Genomic DNA, 21,583 nt, shown 5'->3' with positions numbered 1-21,583 from the left:
AGAAACGGTCCGAGTTATAATTCTTGGAACAAATGGAGACGATTTCTATTCTCCATTACGATTTACAATCTATTGACAATATATTATATATATTAAAAAATCGTTTCTCTTATCTTCGTAAAATATATTGTAAATGATTTGACAAATAACAGTATCATTAGCTTATTGGTCGAACCGTACAAATAACAACGTTTTAATACTTTGATTTCCATCCCTTAACTTTAGAGATTTCTTAAAAAATTATTGCACCCGTTTTAATTAAAGTCAAAAATGGAAATACAAAATTGTACGATATTAATTAATTAATGTACTGTAAATGAATGTAATGTAAATACAACATTAACTTTGACATTAATTAATTGATGTACTGTAAATTTAATGTAATGTAAATACAACATTAACTTTGACGTTAAATAATTAATGTACTGTAAATTTAATATAATGTGAATACGACATTAACTTTGACATTAATTAATTAAGCTACTGTAAATGAATGTAATATAAATACTACATTAAGCTTAACAATACTTAATATCCCTAAAAATTTATAAAGCAGTAATACATCGACTAAAAAATTGTTTTTCAGACCTAAACAAATAATTCTATTACCCTCTTATGAACCCAGGTCGAAAGCTAAACAATAATTAAATAAAAATAAATTATACTGACTCCTGCAACTTAATATCCCAGACACTGTAAGAACGTCTTAAAAACGTCTATTTTAGGACTGGCTGTCTTACCTTCTAAAACAAGTACAGCAAAAGGAGTCGTCCAAATTGTTGGCCCGTCTAAGAGAAACACCCTGTACATCGGTATTAAAGCTCGCAGGCGTCACCTTCGCGACGATGATGAACCACCCTTTTAAGCTCGCCCCTACGTCCCGCACACGCGTTTAAACAACCACCGCGTGCACACGGTGCACGAGGGACCGTGAACAGGATATCCCGTGTACACGTAGGTAAGTACGGTTCAATCCAGCACCGCGCCACGATGCTTGTCATCAAGTACTTTGAATTTCGACCAGCCAAGAGAGACCCTCCGGTCTCCCACACCCCCTTGGCCCTTCTTTCGCCCTTTCCCGCAATTCTTTCAGCGCGGTTCCGCGCGTTTTAACGGCGCCCCTATATTCCTCTCTCTTTCTCTTCTACTCTCTCTACCTTCCACTCTCTTTCTCTCTTTTTCTGTGTTCCTCTCTCCCTCTCTCTCTTTTTCTGTTTCTCTATGTTCTTCTCTCTTTCTTTTCCTCTTTTTCCCTTTTCCTCTTTTTCTCTTTTCCTCTCTTTCTCTTTTCCTCTCCCTCCCTCTCTCTCTCTCTCTCTCTTTCCCTTTTCCTCTCTTTCTCTTTTCCTCTCTCTCTCTCTCTCTCTCTCTCTCTCTCTCTCTCTCTCTCTCTCTCTCTCTCTCTCTCGCTCGTTCGTCGCCGAGTAAATTGAAACGGCCGTGAAACCGCAGAAAGCTCCCCCGGCCCCATTCACTCGAAAGCCGCTCGCGCGGATTTTTTTTCCTCGCTCCTCTCTCTCTCTCTCTCTCTCTCGATTTTTTTTCTTCCATTTTTTTTTAGTCGCCCATACGGCGAAATGGAATTCAGGCAATTGCACATATCATTGATTCAGAGGCTAACGCGATTCTGATAACAGCTGATCGACGCGCCTGCTCGAAACAATCGTCGATTGTCGTTTTATTTGTATTGAAATTCGACCGTTAAATAAATACATCAATTATGAAATTGAAAAGACAGAAATATCTAAAAATATTGTTACATTATTTTACCAAAATATATCGCAAACATTTATACCAAAAATATATACATCAAATACAGAACGAAAAAGACAGAAGAATTTAAGGCAACTGTAACATTATTTTCACCATATCACTATCGTCCAAAAGAGGGAACTCTTATCTTTCATTATTAAATAATTTCTATTAGACATAAATGTCTACAATAATACTATCTACACTGATAAGCCTTATCGATACTATTCTGATAACGCGTTAAAAGTGAACTTTTGCATCGCGATGCAGGAAAGCACGTCTCCCCGTATGTTGCAGTTTTTAACGATCCTGTTCTTATCGTTATCTGCAGATTCTCCCTCGCGTGCGCTCGCATCGGTATCGTCCGAATAAGAATGAAGAGCGTCCGAAGAAAGTTACGTTTGCCGAGATAAATACGAGAAAGAGAGAATGAGAGAGCGAGAGAACGAGAACTGGCGAGCAAAAGAGAAAGAAAGGGAAATAGAGAAAGAGAAATAGAGAGTGCGATAGAGAAAGAAAGCGATAGAGAAAGAGAGCAATAGAGAAAGAAGGCGATAGAGAAAGAGAGCAATAGAGAAAGAGAGCAATAGAGAAAGAGAGCAATAGAGAAAGAGAGCGATAGAGAAAGAGAAATAGAGAAAGAGAGCAATAGAGAAAGAGAGCAATAGAAAAAGAGAGCAATAGAGAAAAAGAAATAGAGAAAGACAGAAATAAAGAGAGAGAAAGAGAGCGTTCCATTTATAAATCAGTACAGTTTCGTCACAAAACGCCGTCCCTTTATCGCGCACGCATTAATTGACTTGTTCGATTGACCCCGTAGTCTTTCTCGCCCGGCATGCTTATCTCCCCTCCGCTTCGCGAGACGCTCCTCCGCTTCCAAAAGAGATTGTGGCGCTCCGCGGCAGCGAGTGGCTGCAATAACACGAAGAAGTTGCTTTTGCTACAGCCCAGTCTCAAGCTTGTTACCGTAATTCAAGTAGGCCGCCGCCGTCGTCGTCGTCGCGCGCGCAGTATGCGGCTACCGTTCGAATTTATTTGTAATATGGATTCGCATCCGGAGAAATATTATCGTGCAGACGCGATCGTTCCCGGTACTACTCTCTTTCGCCTTACGCCGACGACGATCCTCGAGGTATAAAATCACCGCTCGCAAGAGGATTTTCCCGTTTATGTTGCCACAGTGTACCGCGGACAAGTGATCGATCAAAGCTTTTCAATTACAGTTCCGTGTGGCTTCCAGTACGTTAGAAATCATCAATTTATAACATCGAGAGCGCAATGCTTCGACGAGCTTGGAATACGCTGGTTTAATGTACTTTTTACGACGGGTTTTAAGGATTTTTTATTGTGGTAGGTTGGAGGGTAGTTACTTGGTTTTTTTATTATTTGGCGACAGGTTTGGATAGGTGGTTTATTTTCTTGTGTTTAGAATTTTTTATGGAGACGCGGTTTTTTTATTGTTTTAAGTGTTAGCAGGGTTTGGAAATAAGAGTTTTAGTAATTATTGTTCTGGAAAATTATTAGTCAATTTATTAGTAATTTCAGGTTAAAAATTTTCTTTATAGACTCAGAGCGAAGATTGATAATATATGAGTCTTTTATTATTTTTATTATTCCAAGAAATAGCAAAATTTAGAGCAAAATGCTCTAGTAATTACTACTGACTTTATACTTTACTATAAATACTATAATAATACTGTTTAATATAATATAATAATATTTAATAATTCAGTAATTAATTCAAAGTCATCCACACAGTCTTAAAAATATCATCGCATTTTTAAAAATATTCCGTCACTTTTCCCCAATATTTCTACTCAAATTAAACGGCCCCAAGTCTTTATTTATCCAAAAATACACCATCATTACTTCATCACTTAACAGATGCGAATACAAAATTTGAAAACCAATTTAAAAAAATTTTAAATCCCCAAAATTTGCAAAATTCCTATCAGAAAACCCACGCGAATAAAAGATCAATCAATAATTAACCATTCTCCTCTCAACATCGCGCAAGACTAGACAACACAAAGACGAAGCTCGCCCAGAAAATCTTGAAACATCCAAGCCAGCCTAGCCGAGCCACGAGAGAGAGATCGCCCGTGGCGCGCGACCGCAAGCGCGGCCATCCGAAAAACTTTAATCAGCGTCCGCAACAAGTTCCGCGGAAAGTTTCCTCTCCACGGCGCCCATCGGCCAGCTGGTCGAAAAATTAGTTCGGCATGATTAAAACTGTCGGGGGACGGGGGAGGGAGCGCCACCGGGCGCGATGAAAAACCGTGGGGGCGTCGCCTGGGCCGAGAAAAATGTAAGCCCGCGTTAATTACCGTTCGGTGTCCGGGCGCGGGCCGCGTAACAGGAATTTAATAACAGGCCGCCTCCCTCCCCCTCCCTCCATCCCGTAGTGGAGGGTGGTGTGTGTGTGCGGCGGACACCCCCCGCGGAAACGAGGGGGGTCGAGGGTGGCCACGCGACAAGCCGCGGTGTGCACAGAGTGGCCCCCCTATCCGCGCGTATCGATCAGACACGGTTTAAACGGTGCGCGCCCGCGTGATTTAATAGCGAGCTATCCGTCTTGGTTGTTTCAGTGTCACGCGTGCCCGTGGATCGCCGGACCAGCAGCACCAGCACCAGCACCAGCAACAGCAGCAACAGCAGCAGCAGCGCGCCGCGAGGAGTCCTCGAGCCAGAAATCATCAGCCGGTGGTGCTGCTCATTGATGCGCCACCGACGATCGATCCGCGACGGAAGTGACGTGGCACCGACCAACGACGGCGACGAGGAGGACCACGTGGCCGTGAGTACGACCCCGCTTGCTTCCTATCGCGTGTAATCGAATGCCGCGCGCGGCCATTGTCCGCCTGGAGGGATACCTCGGCACCGAGTCGGTTTCGGCCTCCACCCTTTCGATCATCGATCTATCGAACGGCGATGAGATAATTTCGATGTATATCTAATATTCGAAATTTTAGATATTTTTAATATTCTACTACTTTTTAACTCTTTGTAATCGAAGGTTGGCAACTTTAATATAAACGATAAAAGCAGAAGATAAAAACGAAGATGTTAATTTTATTTCTACGATTCTTATACAAATTCGTACAGGCCATTTCTAAGCCGTTCGTGGGCCATTCGTAACTTTTAAAAACCTCCTACCTACATATCCTACAACAAACGTCTTTAACCCTTTCGGTACGAGTGCCGGATATATCCAGCGTCCACGCGACGACCGCTGTGGACGAGCGCCGGATATATCGGCGCAGGGCCTCGTACAGCGAGAGTGTCATGGCGGACAGAGTGCTCGTACCGAAAGGGTTAATCTATCTAGAAAAAAATTTTTTAAATACTATATATAATTCTCAAGCACGATAACAAATATTTAACTCATTCGCAAGGAACATCGATGCCTCTGAACTCTCCAATACGGTTTCGAATCGTCTCCAGCAGTTATTATCAAAAATGCAGGCGAACCTCGGTTCGGATCGTGGACGTTCAAGAATCGATGGAAGACTATTTGTCTAGCTTCCCCCCCGCGCAGTGTCTTAAAAGGTCTCGTTGATTTTGTCGCGGGTCCGGCGAGCCCGCAGGACACCGAACATAGCGGCGGCCACTCTAGAAATATCTAGCGCTGTTACGGTTAGCGCTGGCCGCGAGTATATCCATTACTCCTGATTTCGACGGAGCCGTAGGATCGCCCAGCGGTGCACCGAGAGCACTGCAGTACTTCCCTTCTCTGTCTACAGTCAGTCCCACAAGTATTCGTACCCTCGACGCGCGTAAAATTTTGCAAAATATTATTAAACTTATTTAATATTTTTGGATGTGACGCGAAGAGGAAAAGTTTGGAGAAAGCCTAATACAGAACTAGAATTAACCCTTTGCACTCGAGGCCATTTTAGTTCTGAATCTATAATAATTTTTCTATCCGATAGTATCTTCATTTTAAGTGACGAAGTGTATTTTATATATACCAAATTAATCCTCGTGATTTATACTAACAGTGCCATATTTAACAATTTTTCTAAAATTTAACATTGTTGTTATAAAAATTATTTTAAAGAGTGAAAGAACAATATTAGTGATGCCTGAGAGTGCAAAGGGTTAGAAAATGTACAATCAACTGTAAAGCACCGTAAAATATATTTTTGTTATCAGTTAATCAATTTTGTTATAATTCGGTATAAATAGACTTTAAACATGTGTTCATTCGTAATAAAAAGTTTATTGCAAAATCTTACCTGCGTCATTTGGTTTCAACAAATTTCTCTTATAAGGGTACGAATACTTATGGGACTGACTGTATACTGTATAGGAGGTCGGATCGTCTACTATCTCCGGTCCCGGTAAAACGGAGACGTTCAACGAACGCCGGAATCGCCGGCAAGTAGGATTCTACCTTGGTCGGACTACTCCCGTGCAACGATATCTGTATTTTTAGCGCGAATCGATACGCGGCCGCGAGACGACGGCAGCCACGCTGCCTATAGCCGGCGAATTGAAATTTGCGACGCGTGGGGAACAGCGGCAGCGCGGAGAGCGCGTAGCCGGTTGGATTACTCGAGTACGAAAGGTGTCTTCCGCTCGAAGCAAATATTGACACGGCGCGGCCGATTTTATTCCGCTTTGTCTTGTCGCTAGAAATTATTACTAGCCCGCCCACACCGGCTCGAATTCCATCTAATATCAATATCGATGTGTGCTTAGACGTCGTCGACGGGGATCGATCGTAGACCGGCCCGAGGAAACGTCGTGTCTCTCATGAATAACGAAAGCGGTCCGCGGACCTATTCTGTTTGTCTTTTGCTCGCCTCTTAAGCCACCACCCCCGCCGTCGTATCCGCGCTCTATTTCACCGACAGATGAATAAATCTTCTTTATCGTTCCACCTGTAATCGTCGCCCGCCGACGACCCGACCGGCCGTCTATCTCTCACTCTCTCTCTTCCCTTTGACTTGCTGATCCCGCGGCGCTTTTTCATCGTGGTCGGATCATCGTGACACCGAATACGACTACGGAATAAGGGCGAGGATGAAATATTCATCGGATAAGGGGCGCGAGAGGCTGGCCGGATCAGACGTCAAACAGGCGACGGGTTCGTGATCTTTACGACGTCACCTCGACGGGCTGCTAAGTTGATCACCGCTCGATCATCCCTGAGCGGGACCAGCCTGTTTCATTGACCGTACGACCTCTCTTCGTAATGGTCAACGCCGTACCATCTGGAGGCACCGACTAACACCTCGTTACTGCCGAAGGGCAGCTGCGCACCCTGCTGCTGCTTCTGCTCCTACTACTCTCCAGCTATGAAAGACGTTAACGTCTAATCACGCCTGTCCTGTTTATGGGGATCCCGATGTCCGAATAGCTCCGTCCCCGCCACCCAAGACCAGGCCATCTCTTCTCCGGCTCGCGACAAGAGTCAAGTATCAATCATCCGCTGACACGAGCGAATATAGATAAGACGACGACGACGACGGCGGCGGCGTTGCTCGTCCGCTGCTACCGTTCGTCCGGAGGATATTTCTAATGATGGCGTAACATAACCCGGTGTGCACCAGCCGGTAGTCGTAAACCAACGTACGGGATAACTGCTACACCTGATAATGCGCATAACCCTGATAGCCCTGCTAATGACTTTCTCAATATCTGCGGTGGCGAAGAAGGACCGGATAGAGGATCTTGCAATTGGAGGAGAGTCGGAATATACCTTCTTCTTTCGGATTATGATTTATCTAGAAATGACTAAAACGTTCCGTTATCTATAACGTCATAAATTGATGCCTTAAAAGCGTATTCGAATAAACATGATCCTGATGGATTTACTAATGACTTTTTCAATATCTATAGCGTCGAAGGAGGACTGAATATAGGATCCTTACGGTTGGAATATTCCTTCTTTTTTAAGATCCTGATTTATCTAAAAATGACTGAAACGTTCCATTATCTAAAACGTCAATAAATAGATGTCTTAAAAACATCTATGAATGAGCATAATTCTGATGGTTCTACTAATTGATGACTTCCTCAATATCTATGATGTCGAAGGAGGACTGAATATAGGATCTTGATGTTGGAGAGGGTCGAAATGTTCCTTCTATTTTAAGATTCTGATTTATCTAAAAAAGACTTAAAAATTCCATTATCTAAATCGTTTCAAAACAGACGTCTTAAAAACGTCCATTTTAGACCAGAACATTTCACACTATAAAATGAATATCTTTAAAACGTCTTAAAGACGTCTCAAAAAACAGATCTCGTAAAAACGCCTTGAAGACACTTGAAGTCTTTGAGTGCTCGTACCGAAAGGGTTAAAGACGTTCATAAATCATCCACAAGACGTCCACGAGTCATCCATAAGTCATCTATTAAACCCATCTAAAAGACATCTTGATCTGCAACGCAGGACATTTCTAGGCCGTTCGTAGACCATTCCTAAGCCTCAAAGACGTTCCAAATGTTCTACAACAGTCAGATGATTTTAAGGTGCCGGTCTGCCTCTGGTCATCCTAGCTAGCAGTTCGCGCTCTACTTATGTTCAATAGAGGGCCCCCGCGCGCGCAAATACGACGGTGCTCCGGGCACGGTGTCCGCTTTGGCCGCAAACAGACTGAATAGCTAATCACGGCCGGCGGGCGGTTTCCGCGTGTCCCGTTCAACCGGGCCAACACGGAATTATCGTGCGGGTCGTATAAACAACAGGCAAAAGACCATAAAAACCGGGGGGACACGGCCGTGTCGCAGGCTGCGCGCGGCGCGGCGCGTCGAGAGCGGACGCGTTACGTGTCACTCACAGTTTGTGACACCGGCGAAACGGGAACGGCCGCGGCGCCCGTTTATTTCGCCGTTATGTTGATTACGATCTGGTGCAGTATCGGTCGACGCACGAATCACCGGCGCGCATCTGGTCGGACCCTCTCTCACTCTCTCTCTCTCTCTCTCTCTCTCTCACTCTCCTCCACCGAAGGCACACGTGTACTCGCCGGCCATTTATTCGATCCGGATTCCGTAAATTCCGTTCGCAACGTCCTGGGAGCAGGCGCCATCCTCTGCGCGCCTCGCGACGCGATATTCCATAGATATTGTTCCGAAGGACCGAGAGCCGATGGGCTAGACGCGGAGAAAATATGGACGCGTGTCCGGCAAAATAACCGGCTGCGTACGGAAACCGAATCACCGGTTACATGTAATTAGTGTTTACGTCGGGCGTGAGCAATTGACGCCCCGCGTGGCCGCTCGTTAGGCCATCCGAAACTATCGCCTGCGTGACCCGCGGATGCTGGTTGCGGTCTTATGCAGCGACCACCGAAAGTATTAGGTTGACGCCGGTATTAGTATTTTGACTCCCGCGCCGGGTATTTAAATGGATATGGATGTATATAGACGTAAATGGATATAAACGGATTTAAATGGATGTAGATGGATATAAATGGATATAAAGGTATTTAAATGGATATAAATATATATAAACGCATTTAAATGGATATAAATGGATCTAAACGTATTTAAATGGATATAAATGGATACAAACGGATTTAAGTGTATATAAATTTATCTAAACGGATTTAAATGTATATAAATTTATTTAAACAGACTTAAATGTATATAAATTTATTTAAACAGACTTAAATGTATATAAATGCATTTAAATCAATTTAAATGTATATTGTGATGTATATTGAGAGGATAAAACACCAAAACTATTTATATGGCAAAGAGAATAAATAAAATCTACTTTATCACGATATCTGCTTCACCATAAAATCTGCTTCATCGCAATATCTACTTCACCATAGAATTTACTTTATCGCGATATCTACTTCGCCATAAAATCTACTTCGTCATACATCAATTACATCCAAGCTCCGTTCAACCCAAATTTCTGCCCCATTTTAACGAAATTAAATTACAATTTTGCTAATGCGATCTTACGGAGACCAACCTAACCGTGTCGCCTGTCTCTATAGTTCTATTTGAACATGGCATTTAAAAGTCGCTCAATCATTCAACAGCTGCCGAATAATTTCAATTCTCCGCAGAGACGTCGGGGGGGATCATTGGCTATTGTCTAGAGTGTACCATTAAAATGTGAGCGAAACTGGAAATGGTTCTCCGCGGACAACTCCGGTTACACGATCGCCAAATTAATTGACCTATTTAGCGAATCTAAAGTAAGCGATAAGATGGCTATCCGGCTCACGTGGCCGCACTCGCGAACGGCGCTGGAAAATGTCTGCCTCGCGTGAAGGTCGTCGTAAAGTAGACTCTTCGCACGAACACGAACTCTAAAATCTCCGATAAATTGTCCGTCTACCCTCCGCCACCCCGGGATCCGTATCCGGGAATTTGAATAATCCGCTATTACATGTGAAGTGATTAAAGAGGCCCATTAACGGGAACAGTGCCACTGAAATTGTTAGGCTGTTTGTCCGCGCGAAGCGACGCGCGACTTGGACGCGTCACGAACACGGCGTCGATTGTTGTACAGTACTACAGTTTGTTGTACAGTTTCATTTAGTTATCATTGTAAAATGATGTATGACAGTATAGAAATTATGTTATGTTGTAATAGTTAATTAATCGGGATTTTTTAATATTGTTTTTAATTATTCCGCGTCTTTTTTTCGAATCAACTTTCGGAAATTTGGAAACTGCGTGCCGGGTGATCATTGATTAATTATTACTTTAAATTAATATATTTCGGAAGCAGTGCATAATATTCTGAGAGTGGAACAGTTTATGATTTGTTAAGGTCACTTTAAATTAATATATCTCGGAGACGGTGCAAAATATACTAAGATTGGAATAGTTTATAATTTTTTAAGGTTATGTCAATGTTTTTATTTGTTATATTATAAGAATCTGACGAGTTTCTTGCGTTTCGAAATGACAGAAACTTTTGCAATTCGGTCAATTCTTGTTGCGTCACATTCTATAATACATGTATTGTACATCCATTCTTCATCCATAGTACATCCAATGAGCATTAAAACCTACACCAATCACGTCGCATCGCCGACGCGTCTGCGACACAACTCGTCGCAGTCAAGCGCCTCGGACTCCCTAGATCACAGCTGATCGAACATCAAGCAACCCACCCGATTCCTCCGCAGTGCTCTTCCGAGCGTCCATTGAACCGAAAAGGGTAGACGTCTGCGCGGAAATCATGAAGACGTAGGGGGCCGGGGTCTCGGTTGATCGTGAAATGGAAAATGTATCGGCGGACTGAAAAGGGAACGTCGCGACGCCGTGAAAGGGCGTCGCGACGCGTTTGTACGGGAACTAGGATACCGAGCACGTGACCGGGTAAATGGGTCCTCGCCGGCGGAAAAAAAGTACGAGCTCGGCGAAATCGAAACGTTGCGTTGACGGGGTCGGGAAAGTCCCCGGAAGCTAATCGCGATTACTTTGCGGACCAGCCAGCCCCATCCATCGACCTTGCCGCTCGCCGTTGGCCTGAGCTAATTGCGATTACTTCGTACCCGCTACCGATCGCCGGCGTCGCGGTTAGTTGATGGCCTCCGCTAATAACGATTACACGCTAGTAGCCTCCCCCTAACGCTATAGTCTCCGCCGCATCCCCCTTTGCCGCATCGATCGCGTTTCACCCCCGCCTGGATGGGAAACGAAGTTTTGCGGAAAAGTCACCGGCGGATCGACGATCCGCGCGGCTCCTCGGGACGATTAACGCGACAACGACGAGAGCAACGACGATCACCAACGATCACCGACGAGTCTCTGCGGCGACACGATCGCGACGCTCGGCGACTGCTGACGCCACTCTGACGTCAATTGTCCTAGTGCACTCAGGACGTTCATATAGGCATACATATTTACCATAGCATAATTATTAATTATTAACCCTATTAGCACTCGAATGGCGAGTATGGAGCACCACTAGAATTATTCTATTACGTTTCAACATAATTTTTATAACAATAGAGTTTAGATTTGAAAAATTGTTGAGCAGTGAAACTGTTGCTATAAGTCGCAAGAATCAATTTCGAACGCATAAAAGTGCACTTTATTTCTTGAAATAAACATTCTACGAGCCAGGAAAATTATTTCAGATTTACAGATTAAATGGCTTCGAGTGCAAAGGATTAATTCTTCCATTATCCCAGTGAACTACAAACTACAAAGAAATCCTAGTCGCTGCAGTTGCAGTTTATAGTTATAAACAAAATCATTGTGCAAGAGGTTAACAAACGAAGCTATAATTATTATTATCATTTTATTCAGTAAAAAACACCGTTCTCCCTAAAACCGATCCAAGTAATCGATTCATACGACACTGTCCACTCACCCCTTTCTCAAGCGCTCAACTTTCGCCCCCGAGAATCAGCGTACCATCTCCGAGAGCCAATACAACACCTGTTTGCTCCGAAACCCGCTACCGTTTCGGAGCAAACAACTGGCGCACCGTTTAAGCAACTTTCGCCAAGCTCGATCGCAAACAGCGTTTTCGCGGTTTTATCAGCGGCGTTGCTGAGAAAAAAAAATATATCGCGGCGACCGCGGGAGCTCGTAGAGCAACGGTTCCGGTCGATCGTTCAATTTTTACATTTACGGTGAACAAATAAGGCGGACAGCGACGCTCGGAGCGCGACGCGCCCGCCTGTATAAATATTTTATTGTCGCGCGGCCCCGTTTCACGGCCGGTATTGAATTTCGCCTTTACGAGATCATACCGAAACGATGGCCGTAAAATTGGTTGGAGTTTAGTAGGCCCTTCGGCGTTCGCGCGCCCGGTCCGCGCCGCCGTCGCCGCCAGCGAATGAGAATATCGGCCGGCTACCGGATCCTCCGTCGAGGGGAACGCACACCCCCCGGTAGCTCATTAACCCCCGTCGTAGTTTCGAACAAAGAAAATCGGGGCTCGGAAGACGGACGAGATAAGTATTACCGGTTGCGCGGAGAGACCGTAAAGAGTTTAACGGTCCGCGCGCCGACTCGACGACACACACACACACACGCGCAAATCCGCTCATACTCGCACACAAACGCACGACTACATACACGCAAATACTCTCGCGCAAACGCGCAGATACACGCGCGCATGCATGTATACAGTAGCGGACAAAAATTTAAGACGAGAAGGAAAAAAGAAAGGAATTATTAATATTTTATAAATAACATAAGCTATCATGTTCTATCTTTAATTGTATAATCGTCTAGTCATTTATTTAAACAGTTACAAAAACATTTATGTTCGGTTTTGAACTTATTAGTTAGAATATATAAGAAAAAAGTAAATCTATGTTACATTTCCATTGACAAAAGTTTAAGACTACAAAATAATAGGAGAAAATAAACAAAAAAAAAATGGTTTTCAATACAAATATTTAGTATTTCGTCCAAAATCCATTATTTTTTATAACCTCAGCACATCTTTTTGGCACTGAATCTATTAATTTTTCACATTTCTCTACTGTAATATTACAGTATATGTTACAGTAGAGAAATATTGTCAATATTGTTGACTCGATAATGTTTACATTTAACAGACGAGCCTTCGAGAATTAGAAGGTCAAGCATTTGTTTTCATTATCCCAAAATAAGAAACTGATTGGAAAGATAGTATGTACTTACTTTACACGTGTATAATTGAAATTAAATTCGTCGTCTTAAATTTTTGACCGCTACTGTACGCAGAGGCCGCGGCGCCGTCGACTTTTCGGTGAACTTTACAGGCTCGCGTAAAAAGCGGCATAAATTTCTTTTCGCCGGCTTTTACATCTCTACTTTATGAAAATTCCCCCCTCGCGATTTACATCGAGCCCCGGCCGTGTAATCTTCGCCGGAGTTCCTTATTTCGAGATATACGACCGAGTTCCCGACGCGCGCTCGCGCTCGCCTGCCTCTGCCGATTAGCTTCTTAAAACCCGTCGCGTGACCGATAAAAACTGCGAAAATCTGCCAACGAAATATGCCAATCATTTTTTTTTTTTTCCCCTCCCGTAATTAATATCGCGAGGCGCACGTTGAAATTATGATGCTCGAACGATCGCGACCCCCGGGACTCTGTGTGTATAATGAACGAGAGATTTTAGATCGCGTTCTCGAAGTGTTGCGATTAGAAATCTTGTCGAGTAATGGCGGATTTGTTGATTTTTTAATGTCGAAGTTTGATGTTTGAAGTTGGATAACTCGCGTTGATGTATTGTGGATGGTTTGATGTGTTTTTTGACGTTTATTTGTGATGTGTAGATTGTTGATTAGAGTATTAAATACAGAGTATTAACACGTTGACTGTCGACAATCGACCACTAAAATACTCACAGTTAAAACAATTTAATTAATTAAAGCGAAGCTAGAAAGTTAATATTTATCGTAAAAGATGGTATTAGTCAAATTCAATTTATTCAAATATATTACAATAAAAATGAATTTTCAAGATTGGTCAAGAATTTGTGTCGCCCAGATTTGGGTGACGCGGCGCTCAACGTGTTAAAAAGTGTTGGAACACTTTGCTAATTGGGGATGAAATTTTCAATTTATGTCTCATGGGAAAAATTGTTTATGTTTAATTATATGTGGATTCTTCGGTTAGTTTGTTATTTTGAGAGCTTAAGATATTATCTTTGAGATCTTCTTTTGTGTTGTATTAAAGAAAAACAGTGTGACCAATAAGATGGGAGACCGGCTGACGCTAGAGAGTCGAGTCGACCATCGAGCTCGTCTCTCATTGGTCACTGTGTTTCCTCAATAACTCCCAAACGAAGCTTTAGATTGCATTTTCGCCAAGAAAAAAGTTGCTTCAAATTGCGTCAGCAATCTTTTACTCCTCAAAAAAAAGTAACACAATTGTAAAACAGTTTGTAGATCTTACATAATTCTTTATACCTTTCTATTACAGTTTCTTATACTTTTATATTCATTTATAATTATTATATAAGTATAAATACTTATGCCAACGTAAATAACAATATAAATCACGCATTAATTACAGCACAGTTATTTTCCCACACTCTGGTCACCGGTAATCATTTTAACCGTGTTGCAATAAACAAACAAGCAACAAACTTGGCAGATAAAATCGTCAAAGCTTTGAGGCCGCGTCTCGCGAAAGAAACATAAAGCTACACGCGCGCGCGCTCGTTGGAAATTGTAATGCGGTGCAAAACAATTTACGACAAAGTCATTATTTTTCGTTCTCCCGGCCGATGCAATTGGGTTAATTGCAATCGCCAGTGTCGCGGTAAAATGTTGTCGACAGTCGGCGAAACGCGTTCGAGGGCTTTGTTTTCGGAAACAAATATTTCGCAGCAAAACTCGGATCGGCCGCGCGACCGAAGAAGAACGGCCGTCCCCTTTATCTCGATGATTTAAGACGGAATTCGGAATATCGGGACCGGAGGCTGCGCGACACTTTCGTTCCCGTTTGTTAACCCTTTGGAGTCGGAGGCAATTTCGACTGGAAATCCAAAGGATTTTTTTAGACTCGCGTCCGTTTTACATAACTTGATGGATTTTATACATTGTGGAATGAAATTTTGTGACTTATGCAACAGTTAACAGCTCTTGACAACTTTTTGAATATATTATATAAATACGAGTAAATTTGATAAAAATTATTTTGATGCTTTTATTCACGTGGCATAATAAGTTTTAGCTGCGCCTTAGAGTCGCCACTCGACCGCAAAGCCGAATTATTAAAATTATTACGCCAAGTTTCAAAATTATTTTTATCAAATTCACTCGTGTTAAAAAAAATTGTCAAGGATTGTTAACTGTTGCACGAGTTACAAAATTCACTTCTATAACGTATAAAATGCTCCAAGTATAAATAAATGCTCCAATAAAATAGAAACATTGCGAGTCTGAAGAAATATTTTGGATTTCCAGGTAAAATGACTGCAAAGGGTTAACATTCATGCCGTCGTTTCCGGCACTCGTTCGAATCCTCGCCGATGACGGACCGTCTCTGTCGCGCCATGACGATATATAATATTACCTGCCCACCTGTACGCACCCCCATAACACCGTCGTTTCCAGCACTCGTCTCGAATTCTCCCCAATGGCGCGAAAGTCTCTGTCGCGCGCGACGATACACCGCCGCGAAAAGGAGTCGCGTTTCCCGCCTGTAAATCGTCGTCGGGCCGAACGGGTTAACGGCGGCCGAGAACCGGACAACCGGCGACAGTTAATCAACGAGTCGATTCGGTCGGGAGATAGAGCCGGCCGCCGAGTTATCGCGACCGAAAATATGGCCGCAGAAACCGCGCGCAATTATCGAGCCCCGGATATTTTAGATAACCAGCCGGAGACCCCCCCTCACCGGTCAAACAGTTGTCAGACGCGTCTGCTGTGTTTAACAACGCGGAGCACGGACACCGCCGCGCGAATCTCGGTTAAATAAATACGACAGCCCCGCACGCCGCGCGGATCATACATCATTTCGCGACGCGGGCTTCGACTGCCAAGTATATTTGAATTTATTTCCTGGTCCCGGCCGCCCTTTGTCCGAACGAGCCGCCATTCGACTCTCCCTCCCTCTCTCTCTCTCTTTTTGCCATCTTGAATTACGCGCGCGGAAAAAATACGTTCGACGGAAATACTGTACCGCGATATAAATTGCACGGGCGACGTGGAACGCGTTGGAGATCTACGACGCGAGCGCCGTGTGTAATGAGAGCAGGATTTCGGTGTAAAAGGTGCGACAGATCTTGTTACAGTGTCAGGGTATTTTGTTACACGTAATTGTTTTTTTTATAAGCGCAGCAAATTTGCGGTCTAATAATGAATAAAGTCATCTAGAATGTATTTTACGTGGAGTTTACTTTTATTTATATTTGTTAGTATGGAATAATGTAATTATTAGTCTGTAAAATTACCGGATGACTGAAAATTATGTCCTTTTGGGATAGGAGGATTCCTTAGGTTATTTTATATAACTTTTTCCTTTACAAAAATTCAATCCGCAGCTTCGTTTAAGAGTTATTAATGAAAAACGTTGTCCAATGAGGAGCGAGCTCTGCTGGCGCGTATCGACGAGCCAATGGGCGGGCGAAGCACAGTTTCGCTCACTCCGCCTCTCGACAGCGGTACTAGCTCCTATTGGTCACTGTTTTTCGTTAATAACTCTTAAACGAAGCGGCGGGTTGAATTTTTATAAAGGAAAAAGTTGCTTGAAATGATCTCAGCTATCTCTATTTCAATACTATTAAATTTTTTGGATCATTCTTTATGAACACATCAATAACTCCATCTATTAAAAAATACCTACATTAATAACTGCTACTCCTAGTATTATTGAAAAAGTTCAAATGAAAAATGGCGAGGAATTAACGATATAATTATTATTTATAGTTTCCTTAGTACCTGTTCGCTCGAACAACGAACGATTTACAATTAATTTACATCAAAGTTATTTACGCGAATTCTTTGTATTCCATGGTTCAGCCTACGCGCAGGCGATGTTCCGAACACAACGAGCACATTTTCGGGGGCGGCTAGATAAAAGGCGGGAAAGGAAGTGAATCGTTACGCTTGCCACAAAGGCCGAAATATCACGATCAATTTAGCCCGCGAAAATATTCAACGTCGAGCGGCGCGCGCCGCGCTCTTTTGTGCCGGCGGCGGCCCTGTAAGGAAATCGGATTCGGCTAACGACGAGCGAATACAATGCGCGGAATGAATATTAATCGATCGGCCCGCGATAACGTATCCCCGTCGAAAACAAAGAAATCCATCGGAAGCCGTTCTTTCGTATATTGTCGGATCCAGCTAACCTGTTCATGGTAATCGTGATAAATGGGAGCACCCTCCGTGCGCGCGCGCGCGTTGCCCGAACAACTCACTTTAATCTGCAAATGGACTTATCACGGGGAGCACCCCGGGACTCGACGGAGTTAACCATGAATATCATGGCGGCCGGGATGAGATTCGGGAACGGTTTGCACGGCGGAACCCTCTGGGAAAAGGGCAGGAGCCCGCGAAATGTTTTCCGGAGGATCGCTGCAATTATCTGTAATCTCCGTTACCTTTTTCCCCGAGAATTTCGTCGCGACGATTTCGATGCTTTTTTTATATGCGTTATTCGGGGAGTACGGTTTGAATGTACAGCGGGGAGCAGAATCGAGTTTCAACCCTTGTACTGTAATGTCGCGGCAGATCCGTGGAGGTTTTATATGTAATCATCTGAATGTTGATATCATTTTGTTAGCAAAGGCGTAGATTAGTATGCAATGGATATGAATTTTATTAAATATTGTGACAGAATTGTAGTGGAGATTTTTAATATAATTTTCTGAATCTCGATCTTTTTCTGTTAGCAATTTTGTCTCCTTTATAAACCTCATATACTCTATAATAAACTATAGTCTCCTCTACTACCCTCAAAAATTCTAAAATAAATTAGAGAGATCTCTACAGGTCTCAGAAATTCTAAAATAAATTCTAGCCTCCTCAATAAACCTGCTCTATCCCCTCTAAACCAACAATAATAAATAAATCAGTGACAACCTAAATTCACTTAAAAATCAATTAAAAAATCAGCGCCACCCTTATAGCGGCTAACGCGACATCGTGCAAAATCCAAAGCAAACGAATATATGTACATACATATATATACAATATATGTATATATTCCCGCAAACGCGGTGAAATTCGCGAACCCACTTAGCCGCTTGGAATCGGGTCGCGGGCCGGAGAGAAAATTTAGTCGAAATTCTCTCCCCGTTTTCTCTACATCTCTACACGGCCGGGCTCTGTGTGCTTCCTGCGTCGGACTTTACGCCCGGCCGTAACTCGGCCGAGCACCGTGTGTTTACGTCGCGTAAATTCCCCCGATAAATCTGCGACTGCGTTAGTAGCGAATCACCCGTTGGATCGGGGTTGTTTTTCAGACGGGGCCCGGGGATCGGACGTGAGTCGGGCGTCCCGCCGTCTTAACCCTTTACGAGCGACGACTTTTTCGGCCGGCGGGGGAGGTAATCGGGGCGAGACGATTCTTGTAGGTGTATAGAGTGGATTGTATATACATTATTTTAGTTGTAGGTGGCTGTAAATATAATTTGTACAGTTTGGAGATAATTGTATATAAATATTAATAAAATCAATGGACAATTTTATACAATTGTACAATTATGCAATTTGTAGAAAATTGTATACAATTATACAATTTATAGACAAATCTCTAAACAATTATGCAATTGTTTATTATATTATACAAATGTAATTTACAAATTGTGTGTTATTATACAAACATTATATGTATATTATACAAATGTAATTTATATAATTTGTATACAATACAAACATAACCTATATAATTTATATACAATACAAATATAATTTATATAATTTATGTAAATCGATATACAATTATATTAATTTCTATACAATACAAACATGACTTAAATAATTTATATACATCTCTATACAATTAAATAATTTATATAAAACACAAATACAATTTATACAACTCATATAAAATTACAAACAATTACACACAGTTTACAATCCATAAAAAAATTATCTTAACAAAACTTAATGATTATCTTAACACGTCGCCTCTCACCCCGCACCCACCCTTGCCGCGCGAAACGCCGCAGCAACCGAGGCGTCGCCTTTCCTTGGGAAAGGGTTAAAGGCATCGCCGTCGCGGCACGCCGGGACAACGCATTAAGCCGTTCGACTCGTCCGGATAGCCGGGGCAGATGCCAAGGAACAGGCAGCTGTTACAAATTCCTAACAAGCGGACGCAATCTCACGCTAGATCGACGCGAGCGCGCGCGCGCTCGCTCTCCCCCGAGGAGTGTGCAGTAGCAAGGCGTGCGCGCCGTAATTTTTAGCAATCAGCCCCGGCCCATTTCCCGGCCCACCCCCTCCCCCCTCCCCGCTTCGTTTTCTCCGCGTAATCACGTCCACTCCAGCAAACTTCTTTGCTCGCCCTCTACGGCAAACAACTCGTAACTCCTTCCCCCCCGGCCAACCCTCCCCTACGCCGCCGCTGCTGCCGCCCTTTATCCCACGGAAAAACTTCTCCGTCTTGGAATACGTATTCGAGCCGATCCGCCCCATTTTCCGACGGAGAAAAATAAGGGCGAAAAACGCGGTCGATTCGCGAATCGATTGCGACGTAACAGTGGATTTGCTTTGCTTTGATTCTTTATTTGTCGATTCGCTTCGTTGGCAAATGTACAGAGTGGCTTTTATTGTGTTTGTTGCTACTAGGGAGTGTAACCAATACGTTGAGAGACTTTTATCGTATTTAGTGACACTATACTATACTATACTGTACTATACTATTATACTATACTATACTATTATACTATACTATACTATTATACTATACTATACTATACTATATTATGCTATGCTATGCTATGCTATGCTATGCTATGCTATGCTATGCTATGCTATACGATTGCGATTCGAACGCGAGTCGCGCGCGTCGCAGATTCGACGTCGCGCGGCTCGTAAAGCACGTCCTTCGACCGTGTATAAATCCGTCGCGAAACATTATTCCTTCGAACTACCCGCCTCTCGGCTACGAACACGGAACTATCTCGCGTGTTTTTTTGCGAGAACGGCGGCACACGCCGAACGCACGCGACGAGTGTCACTCGCTCGGACGTGGCGCGCTGAGCTCTCTCTCTCTCTCTCTCTCTCTCGTTGTTGTTGGACGTGTCGCGATATCGCGGGAATTTCGCTCCGCTAAAGTAAGATAACGGCCGAGTTACGGGACCCCGTGGCGAGCCTAGAGAAAATTCATTCGCCGACCGGAATGCTATCGCTGTAAGAAAAATCAAGCCGTTGTTCTTAACAAGGAATTGTCGCGGGGGAATAATTGAATAGATATCGCAACCCTTTGCAGCTTTCGCGATATTTTAGGCGCGACGAGCTTTTAGGAGCTGTTTTAGCTGCAATGAATTTTTAGGAGCAGCCTATAATTTTTTTAACAATTCTTTTCAGCAATTTTATGAGAGTTATTTTATGTTAAGCATGTGTTGTTGGGCTTATTGTTGTATTCGTAAGATCGTTTATTGGTAAGATCGCTGTTTATGGTTTAGTTAATTTTGCAAATGATTTTGGAAGTAATACGTAGAGACTAGGATTAGTATTGGAAATATGAGTTGTTTTATAAATGTTTAACAAAATTATTGTGATTTAAGCGGCGCGTTAATGTTAATGCTAGTTAGTGTAGTTGAAAGCTAGAAATTGGAAATTTGCGTGAAGCTGTATAGTTTAGTGGGTGACATATTGAGATTAATAGTATGTTCAGAACGTGTAAAATCTCTAACTGGTATGAGTATTATTATTGCTACTATATAATACGGTTTCTACAAATATTTTACAAACAACCTGTAAACAACGATCGAAAAATTGTCTTAAGAACGTCCAAAGAACACTTTTTAGTCGTTCAAAAGCCATCTTAAAAAGTCCAAAAGACGTCTTAAGCCCTTCTCGTACCATCAGCACACAGAGTCAACGTCCTCTCATCCTCGTCAAAGAGTCACCGAACCCAATTTCCCGATCCCCGTAGCAAAAAGTAGCGCAGAAAACGAAGACCCATTAAAATCCGCGATCCGCTGATTAGCTCGCGTCAACGTCATCAACTAGCCCAACAACTACCATCGCACAGATCAGACTCAGCTCTCACACTCATATCGGCGCTAAAGAGCGAAGATTGATCGGAAATTTCGAAGTAATTCATTGAAACGATCCAATCAAAAAGCAACGACGCAACGCCTACGCAACCGAGTTCGACGACGATATTCACGGCAGCGATTCCTCTATCAACGAACCGAATCATCGCGATACGGCATTACCATTTGCGGCGTCGTTAAATGCCGGCAGCCGAGCTACCGGACATTCGTTTTGATCG

The 21,583-nt window shown here is 43.1% G+C and overlaps 1 protein-coding gene across 6 annotated transcripts in view; it reads left to right on the top strand.

Annotated features, from left to right (window-relative positions):
- Window positions 1–21,583, top strand: part of Kek5 (leucine-rich repeat, immunoglobulin-like domain-containing kekkon 5 protein) — a 653,304-nt gene that overhangs the window by 528,222 nt on the left and 103,499 nt on the right. For all 6 annotated transcript variants that reach the window (XM_078188237.1, XM_078188226.1, XM_078188258.1 and 3 more), the window contains one exon: window positions 4,341–4,549. The gene's annotated coding sequence lies outside the window, so the exon portion shown is untranslated. The remainder of the gene's footprint in view (window positions 1–4,340; window positions 4,550–21,583) is intronic.

This window comes from Augochlora pura, chromosome 2, assembly GCF_028453695.1.
Source record: "Augochlora pura isolate Apur16 chromosome 2, APUR_v2.2.1, whole genome shotgun sequence".
NCBI classification, from domain to species: domain Eukaryota; kingdom Metazoa; phylum Arthropoda; class Insecta; order Hymenoptera; family Halictidae; genus Augochlora; species Augochlora pura.
The sequence above is the reverse complement of the archived record's forward strand: the minus strand, read 5'-3'. Positions and strand labels throughout refer to the sequence as shown.